This window comes from Diuraphis noxia, unplaced genomic scaffold, assembly GCF_037042655.1.
Source record: "Diuraphis noxia isolate RWA-SAM2 unplaced genomic scaffold, SU_Dnox_SAM2 contig0004, whole genome shotgun sequence".
NCBI lineage: Eukaryota > Metazoa > Arthropoda > Insecta > Hemiptera > Aphididae > Diuraphis > Diuraphis noxia.
This window is the reverse complement of record NW_028301714.1, coordinates 40,454,023-40,481,369: the sequence shown is the minus strand read 5'-3', so window position 1 is coordinate 40,481,369 and position 27,347 is coordinate 40,454,023. Positions and strand designations below refer to the sequence as shown.

Genomic DNA, 27,347 nt, shown 5'->3' with positions numbered 1-27,347 from the left:
TTGCATTGTAAAATAATACAAATGTAATATTTTAAATATTGATGTACATTTTTAAGTCTAAAAATTATAACATTTTTCACTTTATGTATTTATATTGATTTAATTATAACAAATTTGAATATTTAAAATCATAAATTTAAATTTAACAAAATACGTGTAAAAATATTTTTAAGAATTTTATTAAAAACAATAATTTAATATTATGCTAAAAATACTATTATCATTGTTCTATTCTTGAAAAATATTATATATTATATAAATGTTCTATTTTATTAGAAAAATTATATTATTATATTATTATTACATAGGTATTTTATTGGATGATAAAGTAAAAAACACAGATAACCAAATACTATGAAACTATATTAAATTTAATATGAACGTACTTATGTTGATATCAAAACTTGTCCAACAATATTATTATTATTTAGTTATAAATGGGACATCAAAGAGAACAATGTTACATTATGGAATTGTAAAGCGTTGTGGGAGTGAAACTTTCTTAACATACTTCTACTTTAATAGAATTTGAGCAGTATAGTTTCAAGTTTTAAATCAATTTGCCCATAGAATGGTTGAATATTGATATGTTTTTTTTTTTTTTATTATCAAAATAAATTACCACGTCAGTTTCAATAATTATATTCGACTAAAGATTATTCAATTTGATAAAAACACAGGAATACATTGTTCATTCATGGCTATTTCTATAAGCGAGTAATTATTTTGTTCAACTAATAAATGGTCAAAATTGTAATAGAAATGAATTGAATTTCACGTGAATTTTGACGTCGAACAATATATGTGCTGGGTCAATCGAATTGCGAACATTGGCGCGCTGCGGTCATATTATCGTGAAGAATCAATAACAATGTGTTTTCGATCTGATTCCAGAAGTCCGTGATTACCTACTGAATATCCAGAATATTGTGTCCTTGCAGAATACGTATGCATGATTATATTTTAAAAAATTTTCATATCAAGTAGTTTTCATTTAGTGACACCGTTTCAGCTACACATAATAAGCTGACTAGATGTATTATACCTAGTCTATCATGAGAGAAAATAGGATTGTATAATAGGTGTATATTAAATTCTCAGTGCTTAATCATCACCACCAAATGATTGTTCGTTCACATGAATGACTTCAAACCATCTCAAAGTTGTTGTGTGCTTAAATTCCAGAACATTGGACATAAACATTTTAATGTGAAAAACAGCCTTCAATTAATTTCATGAATGCGCACTACACCGTCTAAAAAACACTCGCAACTCACATGCGCGAGACTACTGAAACGATCGTACCTAACAATTAAATTAATAAAAAAATCACAATGTTACATTTGGATTTAATCTTACTTAGTGGAATCACAATAATGCATTCATGTGAAAATATTTTAGAGATGTCAGAGTAGAGTATAGACAGTATATGATAAAAAATAAACTGTAGTTGATTTTTACATACATCGAATATTGGATGTTTAACTTATTGAATGAAAACGCTTAAAATATGATGGTGTATTATCATGGAACTTTTTAGTGCATTGCAATAGATAATACGTTCTACAGCGATACATAATCACTTTATCAGAAACGTTAAGTTCAGCCTGTTCACGACATGAGTTAGAGAAATACAAGTTTGCATACTTTGTTACAAAAAATCCCTTAAAAGCCTCAAAAAACATCTACCCTTGTTAAATTTTAAAATGAAAAGTCAAAAACTTTGTTATATAACCTCGGGAATAAAAAAACAATTACTACTTTCATATCGTTTTTATGAATTCAACATTCATAAAGTAACAAGGTACAATTATATTTTAGGAATAAAAGAATTCGAAATTTTATACTTCATTGTTGACACAAACAAAAGTTCAAAAGCTCCTATATTAATCCAATAAAATATTAAAGTATTTAAGTCTTATGTGCATAAAGATAAAAAAATAATAATAATCTACATTTAAACCTAATAATATTATATGAAACCCAAGAATAGTTTTATAATTTTAATAAGCAAGTATATATAAATTTCAGTATTAGTAGTACTAAAATAATAATCACAAAGTAAATTGATTTTATTCTTTACTATAATTAATATATATTATAGTCAACAAATAGGTATCATAAAAATCAGATTTTATTTGTTGTGGTGTTTGGTTCATTAATGTTATTTATTTAATTAAACTAACTAATACTATAACAATATTTTTTATTGGACATAATAAATTCGATGAAAAAATATCATGTAAAAACTCATTATATATATTATAAAGAATAAACTTTTATTTTAATGAATATTTATGTAAAATGTATTCGTCGAATTTTTAAAAATGTTCTATAGTTTAATAAACACTTAATGAGAATTATTTTAGATGTTTATTTAACGTAAGATAACAACTTACTATTATCTATAGATATTTCTAAGTCAAATCAAAAAAAAGTTTTCAGTTAAGTAATTACGAAAGTGTCTTCCATAATCCATATTATTTTCCGATTAACGTATCAAATCGTTTTTCGAACCAAATACCAACAATAACATATTTGTTATTTTTAGTATGTTTGCATAAAATAAATAAAGATCGTTCATCATCAGCAGTCTGAAAATAAACATAGTTAAATTGTTTAAATTGTAGTGCACATGATCGTTATTTTCCTAGTGGAAAATATTTTATTTTAATAAAAATAAAAATACATTTTTGGTGATTAATTCATGATAAAAAAACATATAACCCTGCATAGATAAATTGTTTCAAAATTTATTTACATAATAATTCTTTAAGTAATAAATCATAGAAAAACATTTAAAAAACTATTGAGATTTTTTAGAATATTTAATTTAATTTTTAATTTTTTCCAAAAATTTGATAATGAATGAAAATATATTATGTTACATATTACAGCTGACAGTTGTACATAAATTTAAATAGTTACATCTATAATACGTAAGTACATCGACGGTTATGGCACAGAAAGACCTTATAATATATACTCGAACTTCGATCGTCAATGAAAATTGCTTATAGCTCACTAATTTTCGAAAATTGGCAATAATAAAATTTAAAAAGCTGGTAAGTCGTGAATGTCGCTCTGCTGAAAATTTTTTATGAATTTATAGTTTAAAATAATTTGTGAATATGTTGTCAAAATTAGAATTTTGAATACTTAAAAAAAAATTGTAACTATATATTTCTTTTATTTTTAAAGATAATATTTATCGCGTTTTATATTTTCAAAGAGAAGTGCCAAACTAGGAATACTTTATACGCATACATGATGATCTCTTCAAAGTCTACGGAGGCTCACGGATTTCGATTAGTTTTATATATTATTATTATTTATACAATTTTATCATCATTATACTGGTGCAATACGCACACATATAAATTATTTTTTTAAACTCTTATATCTGTCTTACAGTCTAAAATGATGTATGTTTCCTTTTTAGGACACGACTGGAACAGTTGTGGAAGAGATTGACGGCCGATTATGTGTACTTGCCCACAGACAGCATTCACCTCTTCAAAATCATTAACGTCAAAATTATTCAGAACATGTGGTAAATAAATATATAAAAAATAAAATACATTTAAGATACACATTGACACGCGTATATTATATTTATATTTTTTTTCAATAAAAAAAAAAAAAAAATAAAAAAATGCCCAACTTATCACATAAAATAATTATTATGAAACGCATTTTTATTTCCGAACTCAAAACGTTGTCATAGATTATTGATAAATTGATAATGCAACAACCCTAATATCTTTATAATATAAATGAAAAATGATTATTATTTTTTTTTCTTTAACAAGCAATGTCTTAGAAACTACTTAGAACTTGCATTTTATCTTTTTTCCTAAGGTTTTTTTCAATTTATTCGTAAAAGTTGAAGAAAATCCAAATATATTGCCCGCTGGTTGATGGAAAATATGAATCGCTCACCATATAATTAATCTAAAATTCACTACACAGAATCCATGTAACCGCCATCAAAATTATCGACGCGTCAAAGCGAGTATAACAACAAAGGACATAATATCACCGCTGAATGAACTTATGGTTATAGTAGAACGATGCTTAAAAGACCGATGACGACGATGGCGACGAAATAATAATAATAATAATTATTATTATTGTCATAACAATACTAATAGCCCGATAGCCGTCGGAGATTTTCTTTGTTGACTACTACTGAATACGCTTTTGGGTCCAGGGAGGTTTCGAATTTAATATTGCATATTGTTTCCCGATGAGATCCTGACCAAAGTTGTTGACGTTGCTACGCCGTGGATTCTGATGCTGCACAGCTGTGTATGCCGTTAACTTATTAAACAACCGAGATCACCGAATCTTATTGACGTTGTTTTCACAAACCGTCTAATTTAATTTAATGTTTCCCGTCCCCACTGATAATACCATTCGATTAACAGACACGATAAATGGGGGGAGGTGGTTTACAAAATGTGATCCCGTACAACATTTTATTTAATGCAAATTCACTAAACAAATAGTTTTACCGTATATGGAATGATATATTTTTTATAATAATATAATAATATAATAATATAATATATATTTTATATTATTGTCAGTTAACAATAATAATTGTTGTTTTCAACACAGCAGTTACAATACTATAATTTAAAACCATATTAAATTTTATTGATTTTAAATTTTGAATTAAGGTGGAAGTTGCAAGTTAAAAAAAAAGTTGGAAAGTGGATATCGCTCTGCTGTATAGTAGGTTACAAGTGGGTTACTGTAATGGATGGAATTAAATTTGAATCCAATAATATTATATCATTGTATACGAAAAACAATTCTGAGCGGAGACAGTTTATCTGTCTAGGACATAATATTATAGATTATCATTACTTATTATTAATACTTATTAAAATATTTGACATTTTTTATTATTTATTTATTCATTTATTTTTTATTTTTTTGATAAAGGTAGAAAAACTTATAAGGTATCTTGAATTAAATTTTCAAATCTTAGATTTAAAAAGAACATTTTTTATGAATTTCTATGTAAGAAAATTTGAACATTGCCGTAATGTTCTAGTATTTAATAACATTTTGAACTTTAAATGCTTAGAATATTAAAATACTTAAGTCTTAGGTGCATAAAAAAAACCAAAATCAATAATAATTTAATAATATAAAAGGAAACCCAAGAATAGTTTTGTAATTTAATAACTTAAGAATGTATAAATCTCAGTATTAGTAGTATTGCAATAATAATCACTAAGTTAATTGATTTTTCTCCTTAATATAATTAATATATATTATAGTCAACAAATAGGTATCATAAAAATCAGATTTTATTTGTTGTGGTGTTTGGTTCATTAATGTTATTTATTTAATTAAACTAACTAATACTATAACAATATTTTTTATTGGACATAATAAATTCGATGAAAAAATATCATGTAAAAACTCATTATATATATTATAAAGAATAAACTTTTATTTTAATGAATATTTATGTAATATGTATTCGTCGAATTTTTAAAAATGTTCTATAGTTTAATAAACACTTAATGAGAATTATTTTAGATGTTTATTTAACGTAAGATAACAACTTACTATTATCTATAGATATTTCTAAGTCAAATCAAAAAAAAGTTTTCAGTTAAGTAATTACGAAAGTGTCTTCCATAATCCATATTATTTTCCGATTAACGTATCAAATCGTTTTTCGAACCAAATACCAACAATAACATATTTGTTATTTTTAGTATGTTTGCATAAAATAAATAAAGATCGTTCATCATCAGCAGTCTGAAAATAAACATAGTTAAATCGTTTAAATTATAGTGCTCATGATCGTTATTTTACTAGTGAAAAATATTTTGTTTTAATAGAAATGAAAATACATTTTTCGTGATTAATTCATGAAAAAAAAAAACATATAACTCTGCATAGATAAATTGTTTCAAAATTTATTCGCATAATAATTCTTTAAGTAATAAATCGTATAAAAGCATTAAAAAAGCTATTGAGATTTTTTAGAATATTTAATTTTTAATTTTTTCCAAAAATTTGAGAATGAATTAAACATATTATGTTACTGAAGTCAAAAATCGAAGCACTTTTACTGCCCCAAAACGTGATGACAGACACAAAAAAAAAAATACAAAAAAAAACACACATCATTTTAAAATCAATACATTTCTAGCTCCGTTCAGAATCTAAAAAACGAATGTGATAATAACGATATAGGATAGGCCGAAAATCAAAAATGGTCGAAATAAACGGCATTATTCTGTCTTTTTTCACCATCGAATCGACGTATAGTATTATAGACGCCTAGCTCAATTTAATTTCCACTCTTTTAAATGAATCATTGAATGCACCTAATATTCGTCCATTTTCTTCCATCCTAACCTTAATACACCAATTGTTCAACGTCTCAGTTCATTCAGCTTCCAACAGATAACATCATTTTGCTCACATAATACATGGCCATTTAAATAGTTAATATCTGCTGCTTTGGCCAATAACTTATAAGTTTATATTTAGTTTCGTTTATCTTTAAAAAAAAATAAAAATATTATGATTTATTTAATTCTTACCTTTGGTTGTATTTATATTGTGTAAAAAATATATTTATGTTAAATACATAAACAAACTTCCATTTATTATAAACAAAATAATATAATATACTCAACATATTATATTTATGCATCACGTATTATTATGTCAATGTTGCAATAACAATATGCAATCAATAAAGTTTAAACACGATCAGTTTGTTTTTTGTGGTGATGAGTTGAATAAACTACTAATATCAGAATTTATTATAGTTGATAAATAAATATATAGGCACTAGAAAAATTAATAATATTTTGTTGCCATTTAATACTTGCGTCCTGAATTTAAAATATCAAGTAAATTACATTTGATTAGTTGTCACACAATGTAGACATAAAGTATTTATATAGTAAATATGGAATCAATCTGCATCTTAATTTAATAACTCGAATAAATTATAAAATTTAATGTTAATAACAATATTAATTTAATAATTACATTTTATATTTTTATGATCATATATGTTTATATAAAAAACATATACATTATATTAATATTTCTTTTAAAAATAGAACTACTAGAAAATTACCAGTAATTATAGCTACGGCTTATAGTCCTACGGAGTGAGCAGATTTGATCTGATGGTTTGTCTTAATCAAAGTCATCTTCAAAGTCTTTTTTACATGGGATCGAATTTAAGCCATATATGGTGTGCATAATCAATCATAATTCTCTATATTTATTGTTATTATTACTGCCTGATATAATATATATTATATTAACTACCTCCATAATATGCTTGGAACACTCAAAACTTAAGCGAATACACGCCTTCATTTCGGACCACATATATTATGAATTCATTAAGTATATTTTATTCAAAGAACATGACGTTTCTAATGGCTTTAAAACCAAAACTTTGTCGTTTGTACTTAGCTCTCCGCATATCCAAAGCCTAATTAATCCACTGCAGAACACGAAGGGGAGGTTTATTATTAGTGAGATCGAGGGTTCAGGAGTTCCTTACGTGTGTTCAAAACCTGTATTTTATGAAAATAGGTAATGATAATTTATATGCAGTAAGTTCTGTAATTTTTAGCTATCCGATCAACAAATAGCCTAACTTAACCTGTAATTCATTTTAACGTTTAGACCAACCGTTTGTCGTCTGTAGTTTTGTCACTGGTAAACGGTACGATTGTTTAATATTTATAAACAAATGATTATGACTATAATAGCTTGAATGTTGCTGCAATTACATGTTTTTGTTTTGGCTTATTAGATTTATAGTTATGTGAGCTATACATTGAGAAAACGACTTTTCAAATTAAATATTAAAAATTTTTAATGTTTTCATTGTCAGCTGAAATGATTATGTTTTATAAAAAAGCTTTATCATTTTTAATCGACCACAATCACAGTATAGGTACAAAAATGTAATGAAAAACTAAAAACAGATGATATAGAAAGTATAACACATCGTGTAATTATCTTATACAATATAATAAGTGTATCCACCCAAATTAAAAAGGGTAATTTACAATTATACATTTTTTATATAATAAATTAATGATGTTTGTTTTTAAGTATTATTTGTGCATCCACATTTAAAAAATTATTTTCAGCATTCAATTGTATGCACTATAATCATAAAGTACAGATGAAGTTAAATATAAAATAGATACTATATTAACCTTAATTTATTATGTTTTATAATTTTTATGCTTAGGTTATGATTTATGAATATGTAGAACTTACAATTGAATCAGTTTAAACCAGCATGGTATAGGAGATTTGTTTCATAATCTATATTATATTATTTTATTTGTTAAACATGCCATATATAGTCAGATAACATATTTAATAATATTTATATGATATTTGATAATAATAATTATAATGATATATTATGCGAACGTTAAATATTTTTGACACCGATAAAATACTAACATAATTTTTTTCACTAATCATAATATTATTTATGTGTATATCTATCAATTTCATATAGTTATTTGCTTTTGTAAATAAATCATATTGTTATTTTTGCTGTGCCAAATTCGACGACTTAATATTAGGAATGCATAAAATCACCATATATTTTTACCCCTCTCATAATATGTGTATGGTAATATTAGTACATAGCTACCACTAGTTTGTCCTCAATTCGTTATAAAGCACACTAAAATGAAAACAATTCTATTAAAAATCATCATAATATTGCGATGTGTACACGACGAATAACGACGCACTGAAATCAATGTGGCAAAAAAACTTTGTGTAGAAAGCAAATTTAATAAAAACTCATTCGACTATTGACAACGTTCAATGGATTTTCTTTACATACTCAAAACACACATAGGTTAGTGGATACAATCGTGTGATACTGTGGTGGAATGCAACTTCCCGACAGACAATGTACAAATGAATATAATACGTGAAAGTGTAGATAGTGGATTTATGTATGTGCGTAGTTCTAGCGCATCTGTGCGTGTTTGTTGTACATTGTGTGTGTAATTACTTTGATTGAAAATAATAAGAACTAATACAACAATACTACAGCTGTATATCCTAATTTCTAATGAACATCTCGTGATATTTTGTTTGCTCTAATAATAATTTTGATTCACAATAAAGTCAAGTTTTCATATTGCTTTTATAAAATATATACTGTGAATATTGTGCAATCATTTCTCCTATTGTCATTTTCAAATTGTATGTATAGTAAAATAAATATTATAATAATATTATATATTTATAGGCAGGTAGATATATTAAATAATTCTATACTTTACAATACACTGAATAGAAGATAATTTAGTTTCAGATATTTATTCATTTATTCGAATAACAGTACTTATTTTTACTATTTATTTTATAAAATACAAATGGTATATAAATCACAAGAAATAATTTTAAAATGTTGTTTTTATTTTTTAAAACTAAATACGTATGCTTTATTTTTTTTAAGAATAACATAACATTAACAGAAGATTGTTTAAAAAAAATATACACGTTAGTTATTAATTCGATATCTTTACGCTTTTCCCACCAGTAAAATTGTTCAAAGTAGACCTGGTGGAAACTTTGAAGTTGGGGTACACCCCAGGTGTTATATTCGATTGATGTAAAAATAAATAGTACATACTAAATATTTAGTCAAACTTCATCGCAGAAATTTAAATGGTAACATTAAAAAGCTTTAAAAGGTCGTAAAAAATTGAATACATAAAAAATAATGTTTAAAACGTGTTTATTTTTCTTTGTTTAATTTTGTTTTCTTATTCTAGATATAAATACGTAAAAACTTAACTTTTACAGTAAAAAATTAAAAAAAATTATGAAGGGTGGTGAAAAATAACTTTCAATAGGGTGGATAAATACTGAAAACTCTTCTTACCACAAGTACATTTTTGCATTATGTGGAGATCACTGTTCATAATATTTTATATTTATATTAGATTTTAGCAGGAAATTAAATCAATGATATTTTAACAACATAAAATATATTTAATTAAGTACTTATATGAACCTTTTTAAATATAAGTTTTTTTATTATGTTTTGATTATTTACATAGGTATATAATTTCTTAAGTTACACATAATATTATTACAATTAAATCTATTATTAATAATACGTATTGTTTGCTTGTTGTTTTACAGTACTAAATGTTCATAGCGATTTCAATTAAATATTTTTAAATCAGATTATAATACAATAAATTATAGTACATATTTATGACGCAACACAGGTAATGAACAAAGGTATTTTCAAGGAAATTTTAAGTTCCAATGATCTCATAAAATGATATATTCTAATCTCTGCATGGCACACAACTATGATTTTGTATAGAATTATTTTTAATTGTATATGAGTACCCTATATATTATAATAATATTATTACATGTACAACAATCAATAGATGTTCTTATTTTTAATGTTGAGCTACCGTATCTCCGTGCACCATGCGTCTAATATAGTTTGGTACTATCAGACAAAACTCTATATTGAAAACTTTTATTTTATCAGAAAATTACATACAAAATTGAAATAACGAATGAAATATTTTAATTAATTAATTTTAATTTCAATTACTATAACAAATATATCATGAAATACACTATTGTGTATTGAAACAACTCAATATAATGTTTATATATTATAAAAATTATGCCTATATAAACTTTTCAAAACACACATTTTATCAATATTTTCATTTAATACAATATATTTATTCAAAAAACATGATGCTCGCACCTATTATTATGCTTGACTAGAACTCAATACAATTTAGTCAATCTTTACGATTTTTGTTTGCAAAGGTATAAGGATTAAGGGTACTGCTATCAAGAGGATTGTTTTATTTGAATATCAATTCAAACACAGTCTATGTAAACTATGTTAGGCATATACTCGGAAATATTAGCATGATAATATATCAAATATTATCACGATCTGGCTTAGATTGAGTCTATAGGGACAGTATCATCAGAATCTTCATGTTAATAAAAATAATTTCATATCAGCATTATTTTGTTCACAGAAATATTAAGCATGCGTGTTTAGGAGTTGTAATAATCGAGTTCTTTGAAAAGCTGACGTTAATTAGATATTGTAAAACTATATATTACACTAATTATACAGTTTGTAACAATATATCTTTTAGTAGTACTTCTATAGATAGGGCAAAGTATATATGACTTGAGAATAATCTAAGAATGATTTTACCGAAGAACATAATAGGTATGTAATTATAAAATTATTATTCGAAGGACCAAATGTTTTGCACGAATGTCCGAATATCAGGAATAGACTCACAGTGATTCACCAGATAATAAAACATAAATTTAAATATATTATAATAATACAATGGATGGTATCACCAATATTATTACTATCATAATGATAAAGAGTGGTAAAGACCACCAAACCGAACAAAAACATAGTACCTACCTTCCTTTGAATTAATATCGTATTAACTTACTACAAAATATATGAGTTGCTGAAGATTTCCCATGAAACCCGATAAACAAATTAATAAATAATATTTAATTCATAATGTATATATATAAATATATATACAGTACCTATGATATTGGTTTTAGTTGGCGGGAATCGTGTTATAACTTGTTGCGGTAACGAATTCTCAGTGTTTTATGAAAAGGTATCGCTATTATTATAGAAGTTGCATAGAAAATGGATAAGTGTTAAGTTTAGAGTGTGGAAATGAAACAGGCTTAACATTGAAACAGCTCGATCGTGAAACCGAACGCAGGGTATACATTAAGTTCTAGTGTAAAATATAAATGATAGATAGCCAGATAAGAATAAAACGTTACGGTCTTTTGTATACTACACGTTATACGGTCACGATCACTAACTTTAATTAATATTATCATTTTAAGTATAATAGCAGTTTTGCACTGGGTATTTTTAGTTTTACGAAAATCGCGTGGGGAAAGATTGCTTTCAGTATCATGACGTTTAATATATGTGGTAGGTATAAATAGACGTCGATTAGATTATGGTCCATTCTGGAAAATGTAAAATCATGACGTCATGTAAAAATCAAAGCAAACGAGACATAATGACAAGTCGTCAATCTATCGCCGTTGCGTTTCGGACTTATCTCTCAGATATAATATAATTTTAGTATAGATCTTGGCATTGGGTATGATAAAATCGTGTCTCAAAAGCATGATGATATGTGCCGATGAAAGACATTATATGTAATTTTATAACATATAAACTAATATATTTTGGACGAAGGAATCGCGCGTGTAAAGTTCGTGACAGAAACTTAATACACCTGTATTGCTGTGTGCACACCGTGACAGGTATACAACAAAACGATGAAAAGTGCACAAAAGTGGAAAATAAACGGGTGAAACAAGCTTCAACAGATGGCACGCGAAAAACGAGTTACTTCAGACTAATGATTTTAGATTTTAGCCACGGTGTGCCATAGCGGCTCATAGTTCGGATGTTACACGAAGAGCCACCAGAGAACCACAATGTATATTATACCTAAAAATAATTATCTTTCTAATTAATAAATATTGGACATACAATTTATTTAATTGTATAACTTTTCATTTATTTTTTAAGACATTATTAATGTATTAGACAACCACACGTTGTGACATCAGTTTCTAGTGATATTGTTACTAAAAATTAGTATGAGAATTAAAATTTCACATTTTCATAATTTTTCCTATATTTCTGTTAATAATATATCAGTGTTTTGAATGTTGTATTGTTTTTAATCAGAATATGTTGACACATGCTTAGAAAAACAATCATAAATTAAGCTTGTTAGGTATGTAATAATTTTGTAAATAGAAAATTAGTAAAAATTATTTAATTTTTATGAAGTTAGTTTGAGTAGTATTTAATTCACAAATTATTCATATATATCATATTCTTGTCAGGAATAATTGTAATTTTTAATTATTAATTTTATTAAAATTTCATTACATTTTGTATCATAATTATACCTCAAAAATGTAAACGTCAAACTAACTAATAAAAAAATTAAGATTTAATAATATGGTAGAAATTCGGACATATTTAATATTATAAATATGGATTTTAATGATTTGTTAAACATTAAAAGTATACCATTTATGTTTAATCGGTTTTCGAAATATTATGGAATTTTTTTAAAACGTTTGGATTACTTATTTGCACTGGGTATAATTGCAATACTTTTTTTAAATTTACATTTCTTAAACAACTTGTGAAAGTTCAACACTCATATATTTATAAAAGTTATAAGTTATTTTACTGATTAAAAATGTATTAAAAAAAAAAGTTGGAATGTTGTTCATAATAATGTATAAAACATTTTTTGAAAATTATTATATCGTATCCAGATTTCCAAATCGCAGATAATAATTTGGACTGAAATTTTATAAGACAAAATGAATTATACAAAATAATTACTATCCCTAGAGGCTGCAGTAGGCGTTTATAATTTAATAAATTATAAGCCTTTCTATGAAGGTTCCGAGGGGAACTCAGTATAAGAATGTAAAAATCCAATGTCGGCCAAAATGTGTAATTCTATAATGTTTGTTATACATTTCATCACGACTTTGTTTAAAACTACAAATCATTTTAAAAACGACCGAAATAATTTTAAATCCTTATACGTATTCGTGTTTTATTTAGTATCATGAATTATATAATATGGCATTTATTATTTTTCTAAATACCATACAATAACCCTATTTGTTTTTCAGCTTCTTGGTATATTTCTTAGTCAGAAATTATTGATATATTGAAAAAGGTACAACATACGATATTATTTTCAGAGTAAATAAGACAGGAAAGAATCAATTAGGCAATATTTTAGAAATTGTAATACTGCTCTAATGTGTAATTAAATATAAGTATATAATATATGTATGATCATTTTCATATCTGAACAAAAAGCTTACTGATTTGATAAAATAATAAAATAATAGAGTAAATAAGACATCTGGAAGTGACTTTTTAATTAAATATTAGTTATACTAGATTTATAGACATACTTATAGCTATATAATAGTGATTATATATTTATTTTTTGAGGGGAGAGGGAAGAGAATAAGCAGGCGACAACTATACTGTTTATTCAAATTTCCTTTGATATTCCCTGGAATTACATTTTTGATGCAATTTGGAAGATGAAAGTGCTAGGATGGTAAGTTAGTGAAGCACTTAAAATGAAGCTTTGATTATTCAGTAACAGTGGGTATTTTTAAATATGTAATAAGAGTATTAGTCAATACACAGAATGGAGATTTTGAGATGTCTATCTGAAGGAATTTAGATTGACAAAAAATAGATAAAAGGTATTTATTTTTTTTTACTGCCTGCGTTTGCCCGTAAGTTTTTGTATTCAATTCTACAGCATCATATGTTTATTACTTTAATAAAGTTCTCTTCGGGTTATATTATATTTATTATTTTAATTTTTTTTAAACAATTTTATTTAGTAATAAAATCAGGCAACCTTGACATAATTAAATAATAATAATACACATACAAATATACATAATAACATGAATTCTTTAAAATGTGTATATTTTTCTTTTTGTGAGCCAATTTAGGGACGATAATTTTAATCTTCAACAATATTACTGTAATCTATTATTTAGTATTAGGTATACAATATTATATTCATAAGTAGGTATTGCCATTACGAACCTCTTATAGAAAGAGTATTTATTTCACTTTTTTGTGGAAATTTTATATTTTATTAAAAATACACAACTATAATTTATAGTATGGTTTGCAAAACAAAAAAAAAATAAAATAAAATAAATACCAGTAACATACACTGAAAATTTGATCGTGTGTGCATATTTTAATTTATGGATCGTCTAAAAAAAGCTATATTACTGTATATAATTATTTATTCCGAGCATTTGAATTTTTTCCAATTCTATTGTATCGAATATATCAACAATCGAGAAGCAATTGTACGCTATGACTGTTGAATGAAATAACAATAATGATAATAATGATAAAAGATAACAATAAAAACAATAAACTGGGGAATATTTTTTACAATATAGTAGGTTTAGAGTTATTTCATTAACTAGATCACTGTTATGTAAGCGTTAAAACACAACGATGAAATATTTTATACGAAAATCGGCTGTAGGTGAAAAAATATTTATTAACATTTTTATTTCTAAAAATATTTTATCCATTTATTGAAAATGTTAATATTATGTCTATAGAAACTAAAAATATTATAACAATTTGGTAAAAATATCAAGTGAATGACAAATCAATCTTATAATCTTTTTTTTTTTTTAATATAGTTTTACATAAATATTTTTGGTTTATATTCAAGATTATGAGAAGTGCGATAGATAAATTGATTTTAATTATGAAGTGCATTTATTTTATTTTTGTATCCATCATCAATTTTCGGGGAAACGAAATCGGTTTGATATTCAATTTTACAATAGTACTTGGAAGTGGTGGACTGTCTTTGTTTTCCTATAAGGCAACTACATTGAATACCTACTCACCAATTTATTCACTCTTAACACCTTAATTTTATACATTTTAAACACAGGTTGTATGTGATTATATGAGTATAAATTAGAAATTAGTCTAGCCGTCTAGGCTTTTTAGACTAGAGTCATTGGAATTAGGTCGATAAAAAAGTTGTTGCTCAGAAAACCATTGAAAATGTAATGAAATATTCAACATAAGTCTTACAAAATGCAAAAAAAAACGAATTAAAATATATTTATCTATATGTATATTTATCTTGTTATCTAGATTAGAATACTTATTTTATTATATTCATCCCATTTTGTGATTTTTGACAGATTATAAATATGTTTGGAAATAGTATGGTGAGGCCGAATCAACCCAGTAAAAATATTATTGATGGTCCTCATGGGACAGGAAATTGGGCTTTCAATAATTTTAGTCACGTATTGGAAATATTCTTTTTGGAATTGGTGAAAAAAACAAAAACAAATATTTCAATTTTTACGTCTTGTATGCAAAACATTATTTTCATAACGGATTTATTGGAATTTAACGAATATATTATATTTCTTCTGAAAAATGCAATATGTCTTTATTATTCAAACCCTTAATTTTTTTTTATACTATGAATATGTAAAATGAATACATCCGAGTAAGGTACTTAAAGCTTCCTTTCAATTTAGTTTTAGAAGGAGTTAGGTAAATATCTGGACATAGATTTGTGTACTAAATTTTTATATTTATAACAAATTGGTTCATATAATATATTATATTGTTAATCTCTAACGAAAATAATATACTCAAAACAAATTTATGACAGTTTTAAATGTGTTGTAAAAAGTACTCAAGTTTTGTCATTTCGAAATTAAAAATTCTGTTTTCCTGATGTGAATGTTAATTTTCTAATGATAATCTGTTATTAAAATAAGTTTAATAGCTTGTGAATCGTACAGTTTAATACCTATTCAAATTCATCTTAAGCTAATAATGTATTAGTTTATAAAATGTATATTTAATATTTACGTACAATTATTTCAAATTATGTTCGAAATTGGATTAATATAATATAAAACATAATATTTATTTATTTTATGTGATATTTGATTTAAAAATAGTCATTTAATTATTTTGGAATAATTTTGGAATTTCAAATAAGTAATTTTCATAAATTAGGTTTATAAATACTTTAAAGTTAAAGTTTGTTCAACTTTAGATTTTCTCCATGGATAAAACTGAATATATTTACTTCAAGTAGCATTGATTAAATTATATAATAATGATTTAAAGGAGTTTATAATATATTGGTGTTGCGTAGTAATATTAATAATTGAGCGGAGTATTTAAAAATGAAGTATAATACAATCGATATTCAAGCATATATTATGTACGTTTTGTTTAATATGAATTTTTTTGTTTATTATTATTAAATAATTTTTAGTGAAGGCATATTACGATAATATTAATATTATAATGTTACATTTTTGTTCATTTTATAATTTATTTATATAGTGTAAGTATAAAAAAGTAAGTACCTATCTTACTATTGAGTTTTGAACACACACTTGTGAGTACTTGGGGCACGGACATTTATATGAAATTATCAATGGTATAAAATATTATACTGTATTGAACAGTTGTTATTTAATGTTAATTTAAATTAGTATGGTGGAAAATTATTAAAAATTAATTTAAAGCTACTTACTTGTTTATACATTTGGAACTGTACATTTTTTGATCTCATATTTTAACTTCCATACTATTATGATAGTATATCCTTTAAATTACAATTATCTCTAATATTATGACATTTTATGGTTATACTTAATGATGATTTTAACTTTTAAGTATTTTTTTGAATAATAATAATTATATTTTGTGGATATGACAAGCGTGCTCATATCCGTGTATAAAAATATTAAAACGCAGATTGTACTGCAGTACTGCGGAAGAATATAATATTTTCAATCGAATTACAACCTAGTAACTATATCAGGCTATATAATTATGATTTCTTGCGTTTTAGTTCCACGGACATACATTCTACATTTATTAATGAAATCGAGATGTGGCATTATGGTAAATCGATTGAGTTTTTCGCCAAAAAGACAAACGTAGTCATCGAGTGAACAGTATAAAACATTACAATGGAATTACTTCAAAATAAGTCATCATCAATCTTGTGCGTTTTTCGTCGACAAAATGTCCAAAACAGATAAATTGGTAGGTATTTCATGCGAGTCCAATAAAAAATTTTTTTTATATGAAATGAAATGGAATCCACGTCGATAAAAACGAATAGGTCTTCTGTAATAGAAAACTGCAGACATTTTAGTAATAATATAACTAAGACTGTGGCGGTAAACTTATACATAGAACACTAGCACCTATAATATTTGGAGGACCCGCGAGAGCAATAATTTCACTGTCATGGTTCACTTCATTCCTTCATGAAGACAAGTCAATATTATTGCTAACAAACATGGACCAGTATTATAGAATTGGGTTTTTGTAATAAAAACACACACCCACCAAACAGCGTTCGTCTCCTACTTTTTCACTTGATCGTCAATTTTATATATATATTATATCTTCTACTCGACGTGTTTTTATCGTTATTTTTTTTTCCTCGCGTTAAGTCTTTTTGTCGGACGAACAAAAAGAATAAGTAAGCTCCAGACCAAATCAGTCCTAGACCTAGACGGAAATTAAAGGGTGTGTGAAAAAGTTATCAATACAATTTCTGAGCAACTACTCGCTCGAGTGAATAGACACAACGACACAATGCGACCGATTTATGACCAAATGTACAAAAATATAATAATAGTAATAATAATAATAATAATAATACACAAACATTTATTTTCCCTTTCTCTCTCGCACGTACACCACACACACACACACTAAAGGTATAATATATTGTTAGAAAATGAACGTTTGTTTTGTAAATTAAAATCTAGCCGGGGTTAAGTCAACAGTTCCATTGAATATATACGTAAACGTATAATATTGTAAACGGGATGAAATGTATTTGTTTTTAATTTATTTCTATAATTTTACCTACGCATATTACGACAGAACAGTAGCCGAAATTCTAAGTTGGTGCTTGTCTATGGTACAGATATCAGACACTATGCAAATGTTTACATTACTGCTCATGCTCATTAAGAGAGAAATTCTAACTAGCCTTTTTTTTAATGTTATTAAAGTTAGACCATTTTATTAACATTTTTAGAACGCTTAAAATTTAAAATATTTAAAGGTTTACGATATATATATATATATATATATATATATGAATTCCTAGGTACCATTAGGTAAAGGTTAATTACATGTGGTCATGTTATGTGACTGTCGTAGTTGGTTGTTATATGCTTACAAACTTATATAAAAAAAATATAAAAATGTTACATGTTACCAAAGATGGGACATTACTTTTAAAAAACTAAAACATTTTTTTTTATATATATAAATATATATATATAATTTGTGAGGGCTTCTTTTATAGATTTTAGTTAGGTACATCACATATTATATGCTTTTAATATATGTATAATAATTTGCTTTATTTGTATATTATCTGTGTTTTTTTTTTTAAATTGAATTTTCTCAATAAAACATTTTTTCCTCTTGTAATATTGGTTTTTAGGACATTTTGAAGTCTAAATATAAATTAAAAACCATTTTTTGACTAGTCTCTTATTAGTTATTAATTATTATATTGTTCATACACAGTTATTATAGGCTATGTGCGACTGACAAAAATATTGTATCACAATATAAGACTATAACTATAAATCAGAATCCAAAATTCGAATGGGGCATGAAGTAGAATATATGATATAATATTATAAGCAACCCATAAAAAACATTCTTGGTGCAAAAAACTAAATAAACAAGAAACATAACAATTTACTTTTTTTTAATCAAGGTATCTCAACAATTAATATCATCTGCTGTATTTATATTACTAGGTAAGGATAATGAAATTTGTGGTTGTAGATTTTAATAAAAATACGGCAATATATCACCTAGTGTGAGATAAACGTTAATAATAACTTGTACAATTTTGTGAATTCGTTTGTTATATCGTAATATAACAACCTAAATATAATATACAATCATACGCAATACCATAGACCATAGTCTTAGGTTATAATGTCTTTGACGAGAAAACACAGTTAAACACACGTTGTTTTAACCAGAAACTTTCGGACGCAAAGTTTGTCTGCTGGCATTTTCGTGGCGTTCGTAGTATTATTATATAATGTAATATCAGCGCACATGGAGAATTCCAGAGTAAATACCTTTGTTAAAACGGCGTTTTCCTTGTTTCTTTAACAAATTAGAAACATTAATGACATAGGTTAGGTGTGGTGTCCGGATGGTAACCCGACATGAAAATAATGTTTTGCTCACAATATTATATTATAAACTATTATTGTTGTATTATGGTCAGAATAGGATACATGCAACGAAAACGAATATTACAATATTTTGTAAACCCTATGAATAGCCCTAATAATAATAGGTTGGTGTGCTAGTGTTTCACGTTTAACACCAGTTATAGCACCGAAAACTAAATTAAATACTCATAAATATTAATTTAATAGCACCGTCGTGCCATGGATTAAAATGTATTTCACGTAACGAACATACACCGATGTATTAACGTAATTTGGTATTGGTGAAATAATAGTAAGTTGAACATTTTTGAGTTTAGTTTGATTAGATAAATTCGCTAGCATCATAATAATATACAATATAACTTATAAGTAAAGCGATTTATGTATTAACATAAATATACATTGTAGTACATTATAGGTACTTTTCACACTTATAAAAATGGTCTAACCTATCAAAATTATATTTACATGTGTATTAGAATTTTTTTTTTTTAACTCCGATGACAAATTCATACAAGATACATGATATTTAGATAACGTGGTTCAAGTATTTTAACATCATTGATACTTTTTTTATAAAAAAAACTAATAGCTCATGTACTCGTATATATATATATATTTGTTAGTATAAATGGTAACAAGGATGGTGGATTACACTTATTTTGAGTAAAAAATTTTTAAGTGAAAAAACTTAAATATAAAATTATTACATTGTAATCCTCTGAGGGTAAATATTTTTATTTATTTATTTTTTTTAAATATTATTATAGTCAATGTTGTAAATGCGCATTTAGTTCTACTATTATATAGGTGTACTGTGTATAATATTATATTTAATCTGTACATATTTTATCCTATTTTTGATTAAAATTTAAAAAAGTATGTGAGGAGTACAATAACGAAAAAAGTATTGGCAACTTTTTTAAATGTTTATCATTGTCGTTTATAAATTTTAATTAGGTAATATGTGTTTGTGTAAAATATATGATTTTTTTTTACAATAACAATTACATGGACATTTTTGTTTTTGAACAATTTTACCACGAACATTTTTCTCCGGACATTTTTACCTAGATTCGTTAATTTAACCTAATAATACAATAGTGTAATGATTATATTACGATTGGCTAATAAAATACTCAAAACATATGATTTTCATTCATCGATTATTTTATATAGTCTTGAAGGAATGTGGGTCGAATACTTTTGTGTGTTTACACTTTTTAAAAGGTTTAACAAAAAAGTTGAAATTTATTTTGCACTGTGAAAATATTTACCCTCAGAGGATTACAATGTCATAATTTTATATTTAAGTTTTTTCACTTAAAAAATTTTTACTCAAAATAAATGTCATTCACCATCCTTGTTACTTACACTTATACTAACAAAATATGCATATAATATATATAATTATATTGAGCTATTAGTTTTAAAAAAAAGTATCAATGATGTTAAAATACTTGAACCACGTTATCTAAATATCTTGTATCTTGTATGAATTTATAATCGGAGTTAAAAAAAAAAAATTATAATGCACATATAAATTGAATGTTGATAGACCATTTTTATAAGTGTGAAAAGTACCTATAATGTACTACAATGTATATTTATGTTAATACATAAATAGCTTTACTTATAAGTTATATTGTATATTATTATTTTCACATATTATTATCTCCTCACATACTTTTTTAAATTTTAATCGAAAATAGAATAAAATATGTACAGATTAAATATAATATTATACACAGTATACCTATATAATAGTTGAACTAAATGCGCATTTACAACATTGACTATAATAATATTAAAAAAAAAAATTTATTAATTATTTTACCTACGTATTATACGTTGTAGCAAAATTGTCTCGATAATTTTATCGTAATAACCGTAACATGATGTCAACCACAAATTAGGTAAATAGTTATAAATATCTTCACAGGTATTCACAGTCATCGTATAGAAAATATACAGCCATAAAAGGTGTTTTTTTTTTTTTTGACATGAATAACTAATGTGTTCCCATTTTATTATATTATAATGATCAATCAATTTTTCGATTTTGTAAAATTTTACCAAAGACATTCTCGGTTTCGGACATTTTTACCGCGGAAATTTTTTATTTTGGACATTTTTTTTCGAACTTTTTTACTGTGGACACTTTTTCCTCGGACATTTTTGTATAATACCTAAATTAACTATTTAAAAACGAAGGTATATGTGAGTAATATTTACGGATTCTATTACACTGATTTAACATTTTTGCTTTTGGAATTGTTCGTATATGTATACAAAAACACATGTATGATAGTAGTTGATAAATAAAGTAGGATAAATTATGTGTATAAACCTGCAAAGCTAATGTCTGATATTTCTGGCAAACAAACAGTTTTTTTAAACTTATTTGCCATTTGGTATACATCTCTTATTGGATTTATCAGATTTGTTTTGATGACATATTACACAATATAATAATTATATTATGTTATATATTTGGAAAAAATGTTTCTGATGTATAGATTTATTTTAATAAAATCAAATTAACTGTCATGTTATATTGATTGCTTGAAATTTAATATACATAATAATATTATATAATATTACATTTCTTGATGTTAAGGAATATTCATAAATCATAGTAGGTGTAGTTATATTAATATATAATATAATGTTGGTAAATTTCAAAATATTATTTTTATTTTTTATAGAATTTCAAAAAAATGTATGAACAACAGATAATGTGAACTGAATTCTCTTAATCTAACGTAATTAATCATAATTTATATTGTGCAGTATTATTATGTGTTATTATTTGTTAATTAAGGAAGACATTTTGTGATAATAGTTCTTAATGGTTATAAAAATTTAACACTGGCAATATATTAAAATTAAATAAAATTGGCTATTGAGTAACATACAAATGTATAAAGATTATTTGAGCTCACAAGCTTAAAAATAAAACAATTAAAATAATTAGTGTGGTTATAATATTTATAAAAAATCAATCCTACCTGCCAAACACAAAGATCAAATGTTTTCGTATAATATCTTAACAGCTAATTGCCATTACTCAGAATCCATTATGGGTTAATAAATTATCTATAACACTAAAATGTTTTATCAATACAAAGATAAATAAAGGCATAATACATTTAAATGCTAAGCTCGGTAATTATTGATGGTAAAATACATAAGGTTCACTGATCAATGATCATACACTATATTTAGTTTTTGTTGGAACAATTAGCATTTACTGCAGCATCAGAATTGAATAATTGAAGTAATTTCAATATTTAATTAAAGTACAATAATTATACCTACTGCAATATTTGTTATATACCTACAACTGGCTATTAATAATGAATACTTTGATGTGAAGTTTGAGGGAATTTATTGCATAATACGCTTCACAATATAATTACTGACCCAACACTAAAATAGGTATTGAAAGAATATTATTATTATGTATAAAAAAATAATACTCGTGTGGCGCTATTGTCCGGGTGTACTAACCTAACCTACACCGGAGGCCTGTTTGGCAGAATTTCTAATGGGGTACCCGTAGGTTTCTGCCATGCCCCGGAGTGGGGGATGGCGGCACTTTTTCTCCAGACACCGTGATTTGCCTGGAGAAAAATGCCGCCCGATGGTCGAGGATCGAATCCAGTCCGGCTGAGCCACAGCCGACGCGTTAGACCGCTCGGCCATCTCGTCCCCCATTATTATGTATACCCTCTCATTAGGTCAGATCTTTAAAAATATACGCTTATCACAAGTAGTAACATACCCAGTATTCTACTAGGCCAATATCACTCGTTGTTGTTTTTCACCGAGTTATTTTAAATCCTTGATACTTCAGGTTATAATTCAGTATTGATTTAATGGTATAAGTCGTATATTGGTTATTTTTTTAGAGCTGTGTTAAAAATAAAAGCATATCTATGTGATCAAAAATAAAATATAAAATATAAAATTATATACTTTTATATCCTTTCTATTTCAACGCTGACATAATCACTCAAACAATTAGTTTTCAGTTTAAGACATAATTTTTTTTTGGCAAAAACGAAAAATATTTTATAGGCACAAAATGTATTTTATTAAAAATAAATCATCGTTAAATATTGTATGGAAACTTATATACTAGTAGTTAGTACATACATTTAATAATATAATGCTTACATAAATTATGTTTTGAACATTTTTTGTACTTCACAGTCAATAGTTTTATCATCAAGTAATCTTTTTTCTAGTTCTTTCCATTTGATACAGTTTTGTTTGTGTAGTAAGTTAATTTCATGATCAGGCAAACGAGGGTTCAAATGTTGCCAATCGTCAAAACCAGAAACAAAAGCACAATTTGTGGTACAAAATAAAATGCATGGAAAACAAAAAAGTTTATTTTTTTGAAACACTATACATTAACCATTGCCTTCGAACCTGTTCACCATTAGTAAGTTTTCTGAAGAACCATTTATTACTAAAATGACGATTATTTTCGCCATGTGGATAGTAGTTTTGAGTAGATGAGATTGGAGGACCATGTTCAATTAAAATAGCTTTTAATCTTGGTGTTATTTTGGGCCATTTCGCAGGATCATTAAAGTCAACATTTTTGGTATTAGGTACCCTGTTTTTCTATTTGTATCTCACCGTTGGTATCAGACTCAATGGTAGTAGTATTTTCTGTTATTTTTATTTCATCGTTAGTATCAGTTTCTAAAGGAACTACTAGATTTCCTTTTGAGCTAGATTTCTGAAGCCATTTGCCTAACGATGCGGATAAACTTTTATTATTAGATTATTTCAGTTTTCTTTGCTTTACAAACCAGGCACCTGAATGTTTTTTTGAAGCCATTATTTTAACTAAGAATACCTAAAAATGTTTGAGTTCTAAGAATTGGGTATGATAGTTAGGGAGTTAATGTCAACGTACAACTAAATTATTAACTACTAACGAGTAAATTATAAAATGTTTGTATAGTTTTTTTAACTTACGTTTGTGCGTACAGCGTGCGACGTGTCAATAGCATACTAGACCGCTAAGAAATGACAATACGAATATACGATTACCCGCATTGTATTATGCATTGTAATACGCACTATCGTCACTTTTAAAAATAAGATTATTGATAAATAGATGACAAATAATATCATAATATATTTTATAGACGGGACACGGGCGATCCGATAACGATAACCTCGATGTTCATACACACACAAACGCACCGTTCCTTGTAGTGAAACACGAATTTAACGATAAACAAGATAAACAAAATCATACACATTTCAAAATGTATAACCGTATGGGTAATAAAAAAAATGTCGTTTTGAAGTTCGACTAAAAATAAGTACAAATTTTAAAGCACAAATTTGCGCCCCTGGCGTAGGCACAGTTTGCCATACCCTTGCTACGCCACTGTACATAATGTACAAATCAATAAAATAATGATTGCATACGTTTCATCATAACTATAAATATATTTTTATTAGAACATTTTTCATTAATAAGCAGTTTAAATAAATATACAAACAATGTATCTAATATTCATTTTTTTTTTCAAGATGTTGGGCACCTTAAAAGAGTATATTTTGATGCACTTCAAAAATCTAATATTTATTTAATGGATTTTATTTTTAAAAATATTATTGCCATTTCTGTGCACACTTATGTTGGTCATGCGTGAACATACATTTAGTATTTGACGTGAAAGAAAATGATTGAAAATGTATTTTGTGGTCACAGACAATTTCGTTTTTTTTTTTTTTTATGTTTATTATTAATTTTATTATTATTATTATTATTATATAAACCTATATTCTGTATAGGCAAGTACAGTTTGGTATTGTGAAAAATAAAAGAGCGTTTTATTCTGTGCATGATCTGTTGAACTTTTATGACGTTCTCTTTGGCTCCAACGAAGCTCTTTGATGGTAAGCCAAACACTATATTTTAATTATATAATTATTTGCTTTATTTGTTTTATAAATTGGTTTATTGGTTGCATTGAGATTAAAATAAATAAAAAAGTCCTAGTAGTGATTTGAGTGCGCGTTATTGGATGATTGAAAATAAATTGAAAGAACTTCACCGGAAACAAGATGGTGATAAACTAAATATTCACGATGTATTTGAAAATTCTAATATTGCATTGAAAAAAAAAAAGATTTTTTTCAAACGAAAATTATCAAAAATATTTGATTTAGTTGAGTTTTATGTAAATCGTTTACCTACCTATTATTTAGTTGCATAATGTGTGAATTTGGAAAAGTAATATTAAATTCAGGGTAGGCCAAATGAATGAATTTAACTCAGTTAAGTTAAGTTAATGCAAATTAATAAGAAAAAGTTTACTTTTCATTCATATTTATAATATAAGTTTACTTTATATTTTTAGCAAATCAAAACTACATAGTGTCTATACAGTATTTCTGTAAAGTATACTTCATTGAAGTTAATTTTATCATAGAAAAAAATGGAAATGTTTTGAATTATTAAATCAATTCAAAAATAATAAAATAATATAAATTCTTAAAATAAAAATTTAATTATTTGATTTCACGATTTTGATATCCAATCCGTGCCAGTTTTGGGAAATTTTCTATTTTTTAGTACAGGTAATGGAAAAACAAGAGGTAGAAAATTCCGAAAATAGCGTGGCAAAATTTTACAAAATGTCTTTGATTTGAAGTTGCAGCACTTAGCGCGAGTGCCAATTCAACGGAAATTATTTCAAATTAAATAAAAATCAATGAAGGTAAGTTAATAATTTAATTAATAGAAGCCCAAAAGTAACTAGTTAAGTTACAAAACTAAAATAAAATAAACTTGTAAACTAAAATCGTGTTCACTATTTTATATGTACACAGCGTATTAGAGAAATATTTATTTGCCATCCATTTGGTAAAGTGAAGATTATGTATCTCTGACATATTTTTGAGTTTCCATATTTTATATTTCAGCCGACGTGGCAAGTAGGTAGGTTGATCCGAGCCAAACCACTGTAGAGGGTTGCATACGAACATAGCAAACAGCATAATATTTTAATAATACATTTTTATAGAACCCTGGAGCAAGGAGTAGGGCGGCCGACCACCATATAACTACCAATATAAATTATGGGTGCGCGGGTGTCAGGGACTTAATAAATTTCACGTGCCTGAGGATCATGCATATTTGGTTAAGGTATTTTCACCTCGTTAATGCCGAGACGGTGACAACGACTAAAACTATACGGTTGTAATGAGTTTTTAAGGCTGAGAATTCAGTTTTCTTCATTAACAAAATTTTTTATTTATTCACATTAATATTCATACTATATTATTTAAATAATTTCACATACATACATATACATAATATATACTTCGCGGATTTAGATAATAATAAATCGCTATTAATATCTGACACA

The 27,347-nt window shown here is 25.8% G+C and overlaps 1 protein-coding gene across 5 annotated transcripts in view; it reads left to right on the top strand.

Moving 5' to 3' along the window:
• LOC107163488 (potassium voltage-gated channel protein Shaw-like) overlaps positions 1 to 27,347 on the top strand; it is a 198,981-nt gene that overhangs the window by 40,859 nt on the left and 130,775 nt on the right. For 4 of the 5 annotated variants that reach the window (XM_089227883.1, XM_089227884.1, XM_089227877.1 and 1 more), the window contains exon 2: positions 3,443 to 3,553. The exons of the other annotated variant lie outside the window; for it this stretch is intronic. The gene's annotated coding sequence lies outside the window, so the exon portion shown is untranslated. The remainder of the gene's footprint in view (positions 1 to 3,442; positions 3,554 to 27,347) is intronic. 5 annotated transcript variants of the gene reach the window in all.